General features: G+C 36.3%; 1 protein-coding gene across 1 annotated transcript in view; it reads right to left on the bottom strand.

The window, feature by feature from the left end:
• Positions 1–13,405, bottom strand: part of SEMA3A (semaphorin 3A) — a 553,371-nt gene that overhangs the window by 417,097 nt on the left and 122,869 nt on the right. The gene's annotated exons all lie outside the window — the stretch shown is intronic.

Below are 13,405 nucleotides of genomic sequence, written 5' to 3'. Positions count from 1 at the left end.
AAGTTATATAGCTTTTAGACAATTTTCATATTCTAGACTGTGTACTGTCCTGTATTTAACAGATTTTGGTATATAACTAAAGCCCACCAAGTTTAACAGACAAAAAAAGTAACTAATCATGCCTGCCTTTTCTTACAATTGACTAAATGCCAAAAAACAATCATTAGTTCTTAAAAGTTAACTAAAAGGTAGCAATGGCACCCCACTCCAGTACTCTTGCCTGGAAAATCCCATGGACAGAGGAGCCTGGAAGGCTGCAGTCCATGGGGTTGCTAACAGTCAGACACAACTGAGCGACTTCACTTTGACTTTTCACTTTCGTGCATTGGAGGAGGAAATGGCAACCCACTCCAGTGTTCTTGCCTGGAGAATCCCACGGACAGAGGAGCTTGGTGGGCTGTCGTCTATGGGGTCACACAGAGTCGGGCACAACTGAAGCGACGCAGCAGCAGCAGCAGCAGGTAATCAAAGACTTCCCCAGTTTCTCAGCAGTAAAGAATCTGCCTGCAATGCAGGAGACACAGGAGACAGTGGTTCAATTCCTGGGTCAGAAAGAGCCTCTGGAGGAGGGCATGGCAACGCACCCCAGTATTCAGGCATGGAGAATCCCTGTGGACAGAGGAACATAGTGGGTTATAGTCCATAGGGTAACAAAGAGTCAGGCACGACTGAAGTGACTAGCACAGTCAAAGACTAAATTTACTATTTTAAATTCTGTCTGCTGCTGCTGCTGCTAAGTTGCTTCAGTCGTGTCCGACTCTGTGCGACCCCATAGACGGAAGCCCACCAGGCTGCCCCATCCCTGGAATTCTCCAGGCAAGAACACCGGAGTGGGTTGCCATTTCCTTCTCCAATGCATGAAAGTGAAAAGTGAAAGTGAAGTCGCTCAGTCGTGTCCGACTCTTGGCGACCCCATGGACTGCAGCCTACCAGGCTCCTCCGCCCATGGGATTTTCCAGAGTACTGGAGTACATGATTGCAAATGTATGGATTGGTCTTTCCTAGAAGTAAATATTTTGGAATTGCAAATTTGTCTGCCAATTTTACATTTACTGTATAAAGTTTATTTTTATAAATTTATTAATATATATGAAATAGATTTCAAAGTAATGTCAAAAGTATTTTACAAATAATTCTAGAGAAAATTTAACCTTTTAAAACCTGAGATCATGCTTTGTGGGTGAAAAAAATTTCCAGAAAATGAAAGCTTATTTATAATTTATAATAAAATAAGAAATAAAACTAAATAAGAAACATTTAAATAAATGGTTTAAAATAACATTAAATTTATTTTATTTTGTCTTTTGGGGGGTTAAATTATTTCTAAAATGTATTGCCAATTTCCAGTGTTGGGTATATAATTCCTATTTTAAGTAATTTGAAATGTCCTTACTGACTCAGATTCGCCTGTATAAACTTCAATTACAGTACTTGAAATAATCGGGGTCTATTCTATGAGACAGGGAGGATAAATTCTCTAAATTCCTATGATTTCCTTGTAATTCTTTTCTCCCTATTATAAACTTATCATTAATGTTGGTTGCATGTAGAACCTAAAATAATAGGCTTGTAAAATGTACATACTTATGTTTTTATACACATTTAATTCTTTTTGATATGATGGCCCACTCCCTTTTCATAATAAAATACAAGAATTTTATGTCTTTATTCCTCAGGACTTTTGCATGTTTATTTTGACTATGAAGCTTTACTCCCGCTAGAAGATATTTTTACATTGGCATATATAAGACATGTTTGTGGAAGATAATAATTTATTAGTTTAATTGACAAACTGTATATCTATCTATCTATAATATTATCTATCAATCATATAGTCATACACACACACACACTGTTTATTACCTGCTGGAAAGTAAAGATGATGTGATTCACATTGTCTTAGGATATTCAAACATATTATCTTTAAATGACAGATATTTATGAATTGTAGAGACATGCATTTAAGAAAGTAATTACTACAGACTACAGTAAAAATTCAACATGAGCCCAAATAATGAATATACTAATTATTGTTATCTGTTTGTTTGCTTCCTGACATCTCAACTCTCAGAAGTGGTTGAAACAGCAAAGTCTAATACAAGTATTTACAATCTGAGTCATTATTTAATTTTAAACCTCCTAGCAATCACTAAAAATGTAAAAAAAGAAAAAATAAGTGAAATTAATTTAATAATATACTTTATCTAGTATAACAAAAATATTATTTCATGCAATCAATATATAATCAATATAAGATTATTGAGCTATTTTATCTTCTTTCTTTCCTATTAGGGCTTCAAAATCTGCAAAACTCTACTCAGACTAGCACAACTGAAGAACTCAGTTATCAAACAAGACTGCTGGCTATCCATCCTATTGAACAACATGGGTCTACAGTGTGGTTAAGTCTACTAACAAAGTAACAGAATGATCTTCAAGAAATATCAGAACTTTTTCCTCCTAGATACCATATTTGGAAGAATATAAGCAAGCAACTGTCACATTTAAATATCACAATGACTATAGAAACAAACCCTATATAAGTGCAATTAAGGGGAAACTTTTCAAAACAGAGGGAGTAATTAAGTAGAAAATGTGTAGCTAAATCCACACAAAAAAGTTGGATGGAAAGATCCTTTTCCAAACAGAAGAACACCAAACATAAAAGGAAAGGGGAGGGGAGGAAACTTAACATAGGCAAAAATTACCATATTTACTGAATAGATGGCCGGTTAGGCTCTGGAAAACTTTCTCTTTTTTCCTCCCAGAGAGAATGGCCACACGCCAACAGATACAGGCTTAAAATAGAGTATATACCATGGTAACCATAGTAATGAGTAGATGGAACTAAAAAAAGCTGGTCTTGGGTGAGCAGATGTTCAGTCAAAGCAAGAATGAAAACATGAACTGCATTTCACAACCTCCATTTTACCTCCATACAGTAGGACAGTGTTCTATGCGCCTGTGGGAGAAAAGCATTTGAGAAGGAGGGACCAGCCGCCAAGTAGGCCTTGCCATCCACACCGCACACAAACTGGGTTCCATACTAGGGAGGAACATCTTCAGGCAGGTCTATCTAAGGATGACAAATGTTACCATTATATATGTGCACACACATACACAGACACACACAAAGTAGTGTTTTACAGTCATTTAAAGTAGCCTGCCCAAGTTAAATTATGGGGAAAAAAAGTGCAACCATTTACAACCTCAACTTGTCTTAGGAAGCCCAGCCTAAATACAATTTTTCTAAGAATAGCATGGTCATTATCTCTATTATGCCAACACCTTCTCTAGACTTAAAGTTATCTTTTGATAGAAGCGGGTCAGTGTTGTGGTTAGGAAAAAGATGTGTTATACAGACAGCCTGTGTTTGAATTCTGGCTCATTAGGTGACTTGGGAAAAGTAACTTACACTTCTTAAACTTCAGTTCACTCACTTTGAAGAGGGGATAAGATTGTGCTACTTTCTAGACTGCTCTGTGGGTTAGGAAATTAAAGATCACTGGCACATAGTTAGGATGGATACATTGTAGTTACACTATTGTTCCTCGATTCAATGAACTATTTTTATGCAATATCTGATTTAATTCCAAAATAGCGGTTAAGAAAAATACTGAAACTGTTTTATGGCCTAGCACATTTTTGTTGATATATGTGATCACAAACACAAAACATACACAGACCTCTGACTGCTTCTTTATTTATGTATTTCATCTCTTAAAACATGCATTTTAAAGAGAAAAAAAAGACATACTCAAAGAAGACAGGGAGTGCTCATCTTACTTCCTCAGATGCCATTGCGCCAGTACTCCATGTGTGAAACATTTTGCTGCATTCATGGGCACTGCATTAAAAGCATATCCTACACCACAGAAGACTATTGAGACTGAGGAGCATTGAGTCATGATTAGCTCAAGATGAAAGTTCACTGAGGAATGGATTCAAATTCTATTTAATATAAAAAAGATTTAGAGAGAGGAATTGTGTGGAGATCTGAATGAAACAAGCTTGCATTCTTAATCATTGGAAACTCCTTGATAAAGAATCTCCCTAGATCTTTAAATGCCTTGTGCAGCTGGAGTTTGATGTCATACTTCTCACTACATTTAATGTGGGGAAGGAGGGCTGGCACATTTTCCTTCTGATCTACGTGTTGCACCCAAAGCAGTCACAAAGAGAGAAAGAATTAAAAAAAAAAAAAGTAGCATATTTTCCAATGATGAATTTCAGGAAGCAATGAGATCTCTGAGAGAACATTTCAAGCAGAAGTTGAAGAAGAATTTCATTGTGCCAGAAACACTGTACCTCACCAAAACTTTTTTACAAAGATTTTCATCACAATGTTATGTATATATGTATAGGAAATGGCAACCCACTCCAGTATTCTTGCCTGGAAAATTCTATGCACAGAGCAACTCTGAGGGCTACAGTCCATGGGGCCTCAAAGAGTCAGATGTGACTGAGTACAAGTGTATAATATATATAAACACATATACACATATGAGATTCCCAGGTGGCGCTAGTGGTAAAGAACTTGTCAATGAAGGAGACCTAACAGACTTGGGTTTGATCCCCGGGTCAGGAAGAACCCCAGGAAGAGGGCACGGCCACCCACTCCAGTGTTCTTCCCTGGAGAATCCCATGGAGAGAGGAGCCTGGCGGTCTACTGTCCATGGGGTCCCAAAGAGTCAGGCACAACTGAAGCAACTTAGCATACATGTGCACTTGCTCATGCACACACACACACACACACACACACACACACGTGGTAAATTGATTGAGTTACATCTGCCTCTTTACAGCACAATAGACCTAGCCTGCCAGGCTCCTCTGTCCATGGGATTCTCCAGGCAAGAATACTGGAGTGGGTTGCCATTACTTTATCTATCTCTCTCTCTATGTATATATAAATGAAAAGTAAATAAATGTATATATATATATATATACACGAAAAGTAAATACTTACAAAATAGAACAAAATAAAAGATAGCCATTAAAAAAGCTATAGTATGACCCAGAGGGATGGTACGAGGAGGAAGGGGGGAGGAGGGTTCAGGATGGGGAACACGTATATACCTGTGGTGGATTCATGTTGATATATGGCAAAACCAATACAATATTGTAAAGTTTAAAAAAAAAAGCTACAGTAACACAAATCTGTTCATTTAGACTTTAACTAAAGTTCATGTAGGGATTTTCAGGTGGCTCAGTGGTAAAGAATCCACCTGCCAATGCAGGAGCTGCAGGAAACACAGGACTGATCCCTGGGTCAGGAAGTTCTCCTGGAGGAGGAAATGACAACTCACTCTAGGATTCTTGTCTGGGAAATCCCATGGATAGAGGAGCGTGGAGTGCTACAGTCCACAGGGTCTCAAAGAGTTGAACAGGTTAAGCACGCAGGCAAAATTTAGGTGGAGAAGGAAGTTAAACCCTAAATTAAGTAACTGTTTAGAATTATTTTCCCCTCCCAAATTTTAACATTGTGCCTGTGCCTTGCATTAGAATAGGCAGAAAGAGTTGACCATTACAATGTTGATGTCTTTTGTATTTTATAAGTTGAAACACATGATGCCTAAGAGTTTAAAGAAACATTAGTCTGAGCTCACATTTAAATTATTCTTAGACTTCACTTATTTCTAACTTCAGAAATACACCTTTGCCTCTAAGGATGAATATTTGAAGAAATGGGAAGTTTAAATACAGAGATTGGACATAATAGGCTTAAAATGGCAGCTATGGGGATTCAGCTTGCCCGTGTCCACAAGAAAAAAATGTTTAAATGCCAGTTTCTGTCTTCACATGGACCTACCTAATAGTGTTCATTCAACTGAATAAAGGCAGTTAGAAACTGAAAGAATAGAAGAGTAATTCACAAGTGTTCAGTTTTCTATCATCATTAAAAAGCAAAGGGAAAAAATAAAGTATTAACTGAACTTATTTTGATCTTTGTTGGAAACAAGAGAAATGCAAGGCAAATCTATTTTTTAAAAGTTTGGAAGAAAAACACATTTTTAAGTTATTTCCATCAGGTCTGGGGTTTTACTTGAATGTTCTCTTTGTTTTTATATGGTATAGCTCAGATGTCTGTGGTAGGTTCCATTCTCCATGTTGGCGTGTGTGTGTGTGTTCACGTATGTATGTGTATGTGTGTATGTGTATGTAAATATATATACACATATCACATGTATGAGTCCCTGGTAATAATTTGGTATGAGGGATTGTTTAGACTTTGCAAGAATTAACTGTCCAAATGGTGCTCCCTTGGAAAATTACAAATCAGAGATCGTGCACTAACTGAACCAATGTAATTACACTGTATTTAGTGTGGGTTTGTGTGTTGAAAAGATATATAATCCTAACAAAAGTAGATGATTTGGGGACTAATGAAGGCACAATAAAGGATATTAGACTCTTCCTGCAAGGTCAATTACAGCCTGCTTGTGTAATTTCCCTCTTGCCTAATGGCCTTAATATAACCACATATTCTTATTATTGCTTTAAAATTATTGAACATATGTAATCTGTGTATCAGCCTTTGTGGGTTCTTTCAATAGCTCTACTCAAGGCAGCTGCACTTGCAGCTTAAGGGTTTGCAGCTGTTAGAAGCTATATGAGGAACGTGAGGTTTTGGCACTCGTTTTCACAGTTCCTACTGTGTAGAAGTTGGCAAGAACTGTGGAAAGGGTATGGTGACTTAAAAATGTTTGTAAAACTTTTCCCCATAGTTGTGGCCTGAGCACATGAGGTATGGAGTCAAAGAATATAATGGTGGTTATTTTGATTGGGGCATTTGGGTCCCATTCATACCATGAGGACAAAATATTCTGAGATGCTGCTTAAATTTTGTTTTTTCTTTGATAAATAGAGCCAAGAGAAAATGTGATGTTAAATCCAAAGAATGTTTCCTTTTCTCAATTTCAACAACAGTTTTCAAAACCTTTACATGATAATTTACACTAATAGCATCTTTAAAGAATGTATTGATGGTGGTATTCCTGAAAAAAGCTTTAACATTCATAGACAAAATATTTTACTGACAAGAATTAGTTTTGGGGAAAGAATAATTCTAATACTCAAATCATCAATTAGGATAATTATTCAACATTTTAGAGAGAAAAAAAAGCAGGAAGGAATTTTTAAATTCAGTGATTTTAACTTTATATCAGAAACATATTTTCAAAAACAACCATGATATGATATAATAAAATTTATTTTTGAATTTATTTAAATCTTATAGAAATAAATAAATATTTAATATAGTTCTATAATTCCTATACAGGAGATTATTAAAGTGATTTATCTAGATGTCTATTTAATTGAATATTTATATGAATGTAATTATAAGCTATGAATTCTCAATGCTCTTAAGAGGCAATTTGAAAAAGTGGTATTTTTTAGGTAAATTTAAGATAATATATTAAAATTTATTAATAATTCAATCAAATTCTATTCCTTGAATTATAATAACACTTGTGATTAAAGAATATTTTTTAGGTCTAGCAATTTTATTGAGGGCAGGAGAAGGGGCAACAAAGGATGAGATGGTTGGATGGCATCACCAACTCAATGGACATGAGTCTGAGCAAACTCTGGGATACAGTGAAGGACAGGGAAGCCTGGCGTGCTACAGCCCATGGAGTGGCAAAGAGTCAGATATGACTTAGTGACTGAACAACAAGAACAACAAGCGATTTTATATCCTAGTTAGGACATTCAGTCATAGGATTATACTAAGTTCAAGATAGTTTTATGCAGATATACTTAAAAGGTATATATGCATCAGAAATATTTGTGTCAGGTCAACTATAATACTAATACATTTATAACCACCTTGGCATTTCTAGTGAAAATGTGTAAGTCTTTTGGGAGAAAATATTAAATTTTTATTCACAGTTGAATGTATAAAAACAAAATAGTAAAATTGTTTTTAAAATATTTTCCATAAAAATTGAAGTTATAAAAGGGAAATTAGAATTCTAAAAGTGAAAGCTTCTTAACCTTTACAGTGGTTATATCTCCATGTACAAAGTAAAATAGAGAAATGAGGCAATTTCAAAAGAATAAAAGGGTCACTTGAAAAAATATGAACCTATTAGAATAATCTGATCAGTAATGTCTCCATTTAACTTTGTATAGACACAAATTACCACAATATCACTCATATGATAAACACATACTCTCTGCTCTCCCTGCAGTTAATATGATCATGTGTTTACTATGATATATTCAGCCAACACCCATTTATTAAGTAATTTCTAAATGTGTGTTATAAAGATTTAATTATTGCTTTCAAATAGTGGTCTGTATGTTTATCAATCTTCAAATGCTATTTCAAGGTAGGATTATATCTTCTACTTTTTTAGAAAACACCATTTAAATTCCAAATCATCCAAGATAATTTCTTTGGAATTAAAAAGGATAAAACATGAACAAGTTGCTTACAACTTATAATTCTCAGATTAGTTCATGAATGTAGGTGCTTGAAACCTAGAAGTCATTCTTTATTCTTTCTCACCCCACATTCATCTCATCAGCAGATCCTGCAGATAGTACCTTCTGAAAATGTTTTTATTATCTCTAAGTTTCTCCATCTTCACTGATAGCTTTCATCCAAGCCCTGATCATCTCAAACCTAAATGACTGAAACAGCCTCCTTATTCTCCCATTCACTCTATCTGCTCTGCAATGTACAGTGTTTTCCACAAAACTTATTTTTTAAATTATTATGCTGGACACACTACCTACACAATCCACTTCCTCTTCCCTTCAAATATTTGAAAATAGCAGTATAACTCTAGAAACCGTTCTTTTAATGAAAAATTTCTATTGCCATTTTGGAAGTTTATGTTCCCTCACACTTTAGAATCTCTGTCTACTATACATTTCCTACTTTCACACTCCCAAACAAATGAACTTTTACTCATTCTTTACATGTCATCTTATGATTCACCATCTCAAAGAAACCTTTCCTTAACTCTCAAGTCATTTGTTCTTTGCTGTCTTAGAAACATTTTTTTACTTCTCTTTGGAATTCTTATCAAAGGTTGTAAATGCATTTTTGTGATAATTTATTTAACATCCAAACTGTGATTGCTACGAACACAAGAATATTGGTGTATCTCTGAACAAGTACAGAAAATTAAGAAAAAAAAATTTTAATTTATAAAGAGTACAGGCCTTCAAATTCTATTTCTTAAACTAAATAAACATTTAGGGAAAATAAGAGAGCTTTAAATGCAGGGAAAAAGAGACTTTTAGAAATGGTATGGACCTAACAGAAGCAGAATAAATTAAGAAGAGGTGGCAAGAATACACAGAAGAACTGTACAAAAAAGATCTTCATGACCAAGATAATCACGATGGTGTGATCACTCACCTAGAGCCAGACATCCTGGAATGTGAAGTCAAGTGGGCCTTAGAAAGCATCACTATGAAAAAAGCTAGTGGAGGTGATGGAATTCCAGTGGAGCTATTTCAAATCCTGAAAGATGATGCTGTGAAAGTGCTGCACTCAATATGCCAGCAAATTTGGAAAACTCAGCAGTGGCCACAGGACTGGAAAAGGTCAGTTTTCATTCCAATCCCAAAGAAAGGCAATGCCAAAGAACGCTCAAACTACCGCACAATTGCACTCATCTCACACGCTAAAAAGTAATGCTCAAAATTCTCCAAGCCAGGCTTCAGCAATACGTGAACTGTGAACTTCCAGATGTTCAAGCTGGATTTAGAAAAGGCAGAGGAAACAGAGATCAGATTGCCAACATCCAATGGATCATTGAAAAAGCAAGAGAGTTCCAGAAAAACATCTATTTCTGCTTTATTGCCTATGCCAAAGCCTTTGACTGTGTGGATCACAATAAACTGTGGAAAATTCTGAAAGAGGTGGGAATACCAGACCACCTGACCAGTCTCTTGAGAAACCTATATGCAGGTCAGGAAGCAACAGTTAGAACTGGACATGGAACAACATGTACTCCGTATAGGAAAAGCAGTACATCAAGGCTGTATATTGTCACCCTGCTTATTTAACTTATATGCAAAGTACATCATGAGAAATGCTGGACTGGAAGAAGCACAAGCTAGAATCAAGATTGCTGGGAGAAATATCAATAACCTCAGATATGCAGATGACACCACCCTTATTGCAGAAAGTGAAGAGGAACTAAAAAGCCTGTTGATGAAAGTGAAAGTGGAGAGTGAAAAAGTTGGCTTAAAGCTCAACATTCAGAAAACGAAGACCATGGCATCTGGTCCCATCACTTCATGGCAAATAGATGTGGAAACAGTGGAAACAGTGTCAGACTTTATTTTTCTGGGCTCCAAAATCACTGCAGATGGTGACTGCAGCCATGAAATTAAAAGACGCTTACTCCTTGGAAGGAAAGTTATGACCCACCTAAATAGCATATTCAAAAGCAGAGATATTACTTTGCCAACAAAGGTCCGCCTAGTCAAGGCTATGGTTTTTCCTGTGGTCATGTATGGATGTGAGAGCTGGACTGTAAAGAAAGCTAAGTGCCAAAGAATTGATGCTTTTGAAGTGTGGTGTTGGAGAAGACTCTTGAGAGTCCCCTGGACTGCAAGGAGATCCAATCAGTCCATTCTGAAGAAGATCAGCCCTGGGATTGCTTTGGAAGGAATGATGCTAAAGCTGAAACTCCAGTACTTTGGTCACCTCATGCGAAGAGTTGACTCATTGGAAAAGACTCTGATGCAGGGAGGGATTGGGGGCAGGAGGAGAAGGGTACGACAGGATGAGATGGCTGGATGGCATCACCAACTCGATGGACGTGAGTTTGAGTGAACTCCGGGAGTTGGTGATGGACAGGGAGGGCTGGCATACTGCAATTCATAGGGTCGCAAGGAGTCAGACGTGACTTAGCGACTGAACTGAACTGAACTGGTATGTATATACATGATGTACCTGGTGGCTCAGATGGTAAAGAATCTGCCTCCTGAGTTTGATCCCTGGGTCAGAAAGATCCCCTGGAGAATGGAATGTATTCTCCAGTATTCTTGCCTGGAGAATTCCATGGACAAAAGAGTCTGGTGGGCTACAGTGCATTGGGTTGCAATATTTGTCAGTAGAATTACTTTAATTTAAAATTTTCCACATCAATTGAATAAACACACAATCTGGTAAGATTAGTAAAAATGGTTATAAATAGTTACCGATATAATTCTTATAATTGGGAATGAATAATACAAATAAAATGTATGTGGTGAGCATTTCCCAAATGCCAGACATCACATTATGTATTTTGAGAAGTATATTCTCATTCATAAGCATGTGAAGCAGGAACTACTGATACTACCTCAATTCATTTACAATCAGTACTCTAAATTTAGAATTAGAGCATTTTGGTAAATTTTGCATGAATGTATGGTAAGGAATTAAAACATGAACTCTGGAGCCCACAGATTTAACCACCAGATTATACTATTCTTGAGGAGAGTGAGGTAAAGAGAGATGAAGCTGAAAACTTGAGTCACATTTGTGAAGAAGGTTGGATACTGTGTTTAACAGTTTCAGCTTTGTCCTTCAGGCAATTAAAAACATTGGAAGGTCTGTAAGGAGGGGGATTACAGGATCCATGGTAATTTTTAGAAAGATTTCTATGGTGGAACATATGGAAAATTAATGAATGTGGATTGATTCAATTGCCTATGACTGTGTTAAATTGCCTCTAACTGAGATAGGATAGGATACTTAAAAGTAATTTGATTCAGTATTACTCAAACTAAATCCGCTAGAGTGATTATTGAGTCCTACCTCATCATCTGCCAAATACCAATTCTCTAAGGAAACACTTGTCCATTGAGGATAATCTAGTATTGAGAGGTAGCTGATGTGCTTATGGAACAGCCAAGTGGAGATGTCAAAAAAAGTTAACAATATTCATCAGGAAAGGAAGAGTCACTCAAGATACAAAAAGACAATTATAAGTCTAAACATACAAATTATTTAAAGAAACAATCTGGCTATATGATTTTTTAACACTATTGCATTATACTTTTGCAAAGGATTTATTAAAATCTATTTGAATATGGATATGCCTTACAATAAAATTTATTCAAATGGAAATGTTTGTCAATCTACTCAATATGGACTTTTTACAATATTACCAACATTATGGAAGATAAAGACTAACATTTCTGGCCAATGTGTAATAACAGGGACCAGACTGACCCTTCTGCCTTAAACAACTAGGTAAAGAAAACACAAAATCAGAGAACAATGGTTTGAAAACATTGAACAAAAGGTGGTGCAAGACTGTGGTCGCTCAGAGAAGGAAAATTAATAAAATGAACCCTATAGTTACATCACCATATTGCTCGGAATCAGTATCCTGACTTCAGTGCAGAAAATTTAGAAAGACTCAAGCATAAAACAAAGTTCTTGTTGAGTTGAGGATACAGAGAACCAAGTTCTGAAAAACTGAGAAAGTTAGACTTTGTGGACCAGAGTTCTGGAAAAGAAAATTCTCCACAGTAGAAGAGATAGACCTCTGTGTATCAGCAGAGGTATCTCTTCAGTATTTGGAGAACTACTGATCTCTTCATGTATGAGAGTAGACTACTCTAGGAACTAGAAGGAATCATTTTATAAAGAGTAGGCAGAAAAATAATCTGGAGCTAAAGGATCATAGTTCATGCTTTTATTCTCCATCATTGAAAGATCTAGCAGGATATAAACCATCAGTTAATACCCTTAGACTTACTCAAAATTGAAGGCAAGACTAAACTAAAACAGTGGGAGAAAGTATTTTCAAAACATGTCTGAAAAAGAACTTGCATCTTGAATGTAAAAAGAATTTCTCCAATTCAATAATATTAATATAACTCTAACAATATATACAATATGTGCACAGATCATTTTACTAAAGAATAAATACAAGTAGCAAATAAGCACAAGAGGCTTAGCACATGGGGCTTCCCTGGTTGCTCAGCTGGTAAAGAATCCACTTGCAATGTAGGAGACCTGGGTTCGATCCCTGGGTAGGGAGGATCCCCTGGAGAAGGGAAAGGCTACCCACTCCAGTAATTCTGGCCAGGAGAATTCTATGGACTATACAGAGTTGGTCTCAAAGAGTCAGATAGGACTGAGCAACTTTCACCATTAGTCATTAGGAAAAAAACAAAATATCAACACAGTGGGCTACCTCTACACACTATTTTTTGTCTATCACTAAAATTGATGCTTTTGAATTGTAGTGTTGGAGAAGACTCCTGAGAGTCCCTTGGACTGCAAGGAGATCCAACCAGTCCATCCTAAAGGAGATCAGTCCTGGGTGTTCATTGGAAGGACTGATGCTGAAGCTGAAACTCCAATACTTTTGCCACCTCATGTGAAGAGTTGACTCATTGGAAAAGACCCTGATGCTGGGAGGGATTGGGGGCA

Source organism: Bos javanicus, chromosome 4 (assembly GCF_032452875.1).
Source record: "Bos javanicus breed banteng chromosome 4, ARS-OSU_banteng_1.0, whole genome shotgun sequence".
Taxonomy (NCBI): Eukaryota; Metazoa; Chordata; class Mammalia; order Artiodactyla; family Bovidae; genus Bos; species Bos javanicus.
Note: the sequence above shows the minus strand (reverse complement) of the source record. Positions and strands in the feature narration are given on the sequence as shown.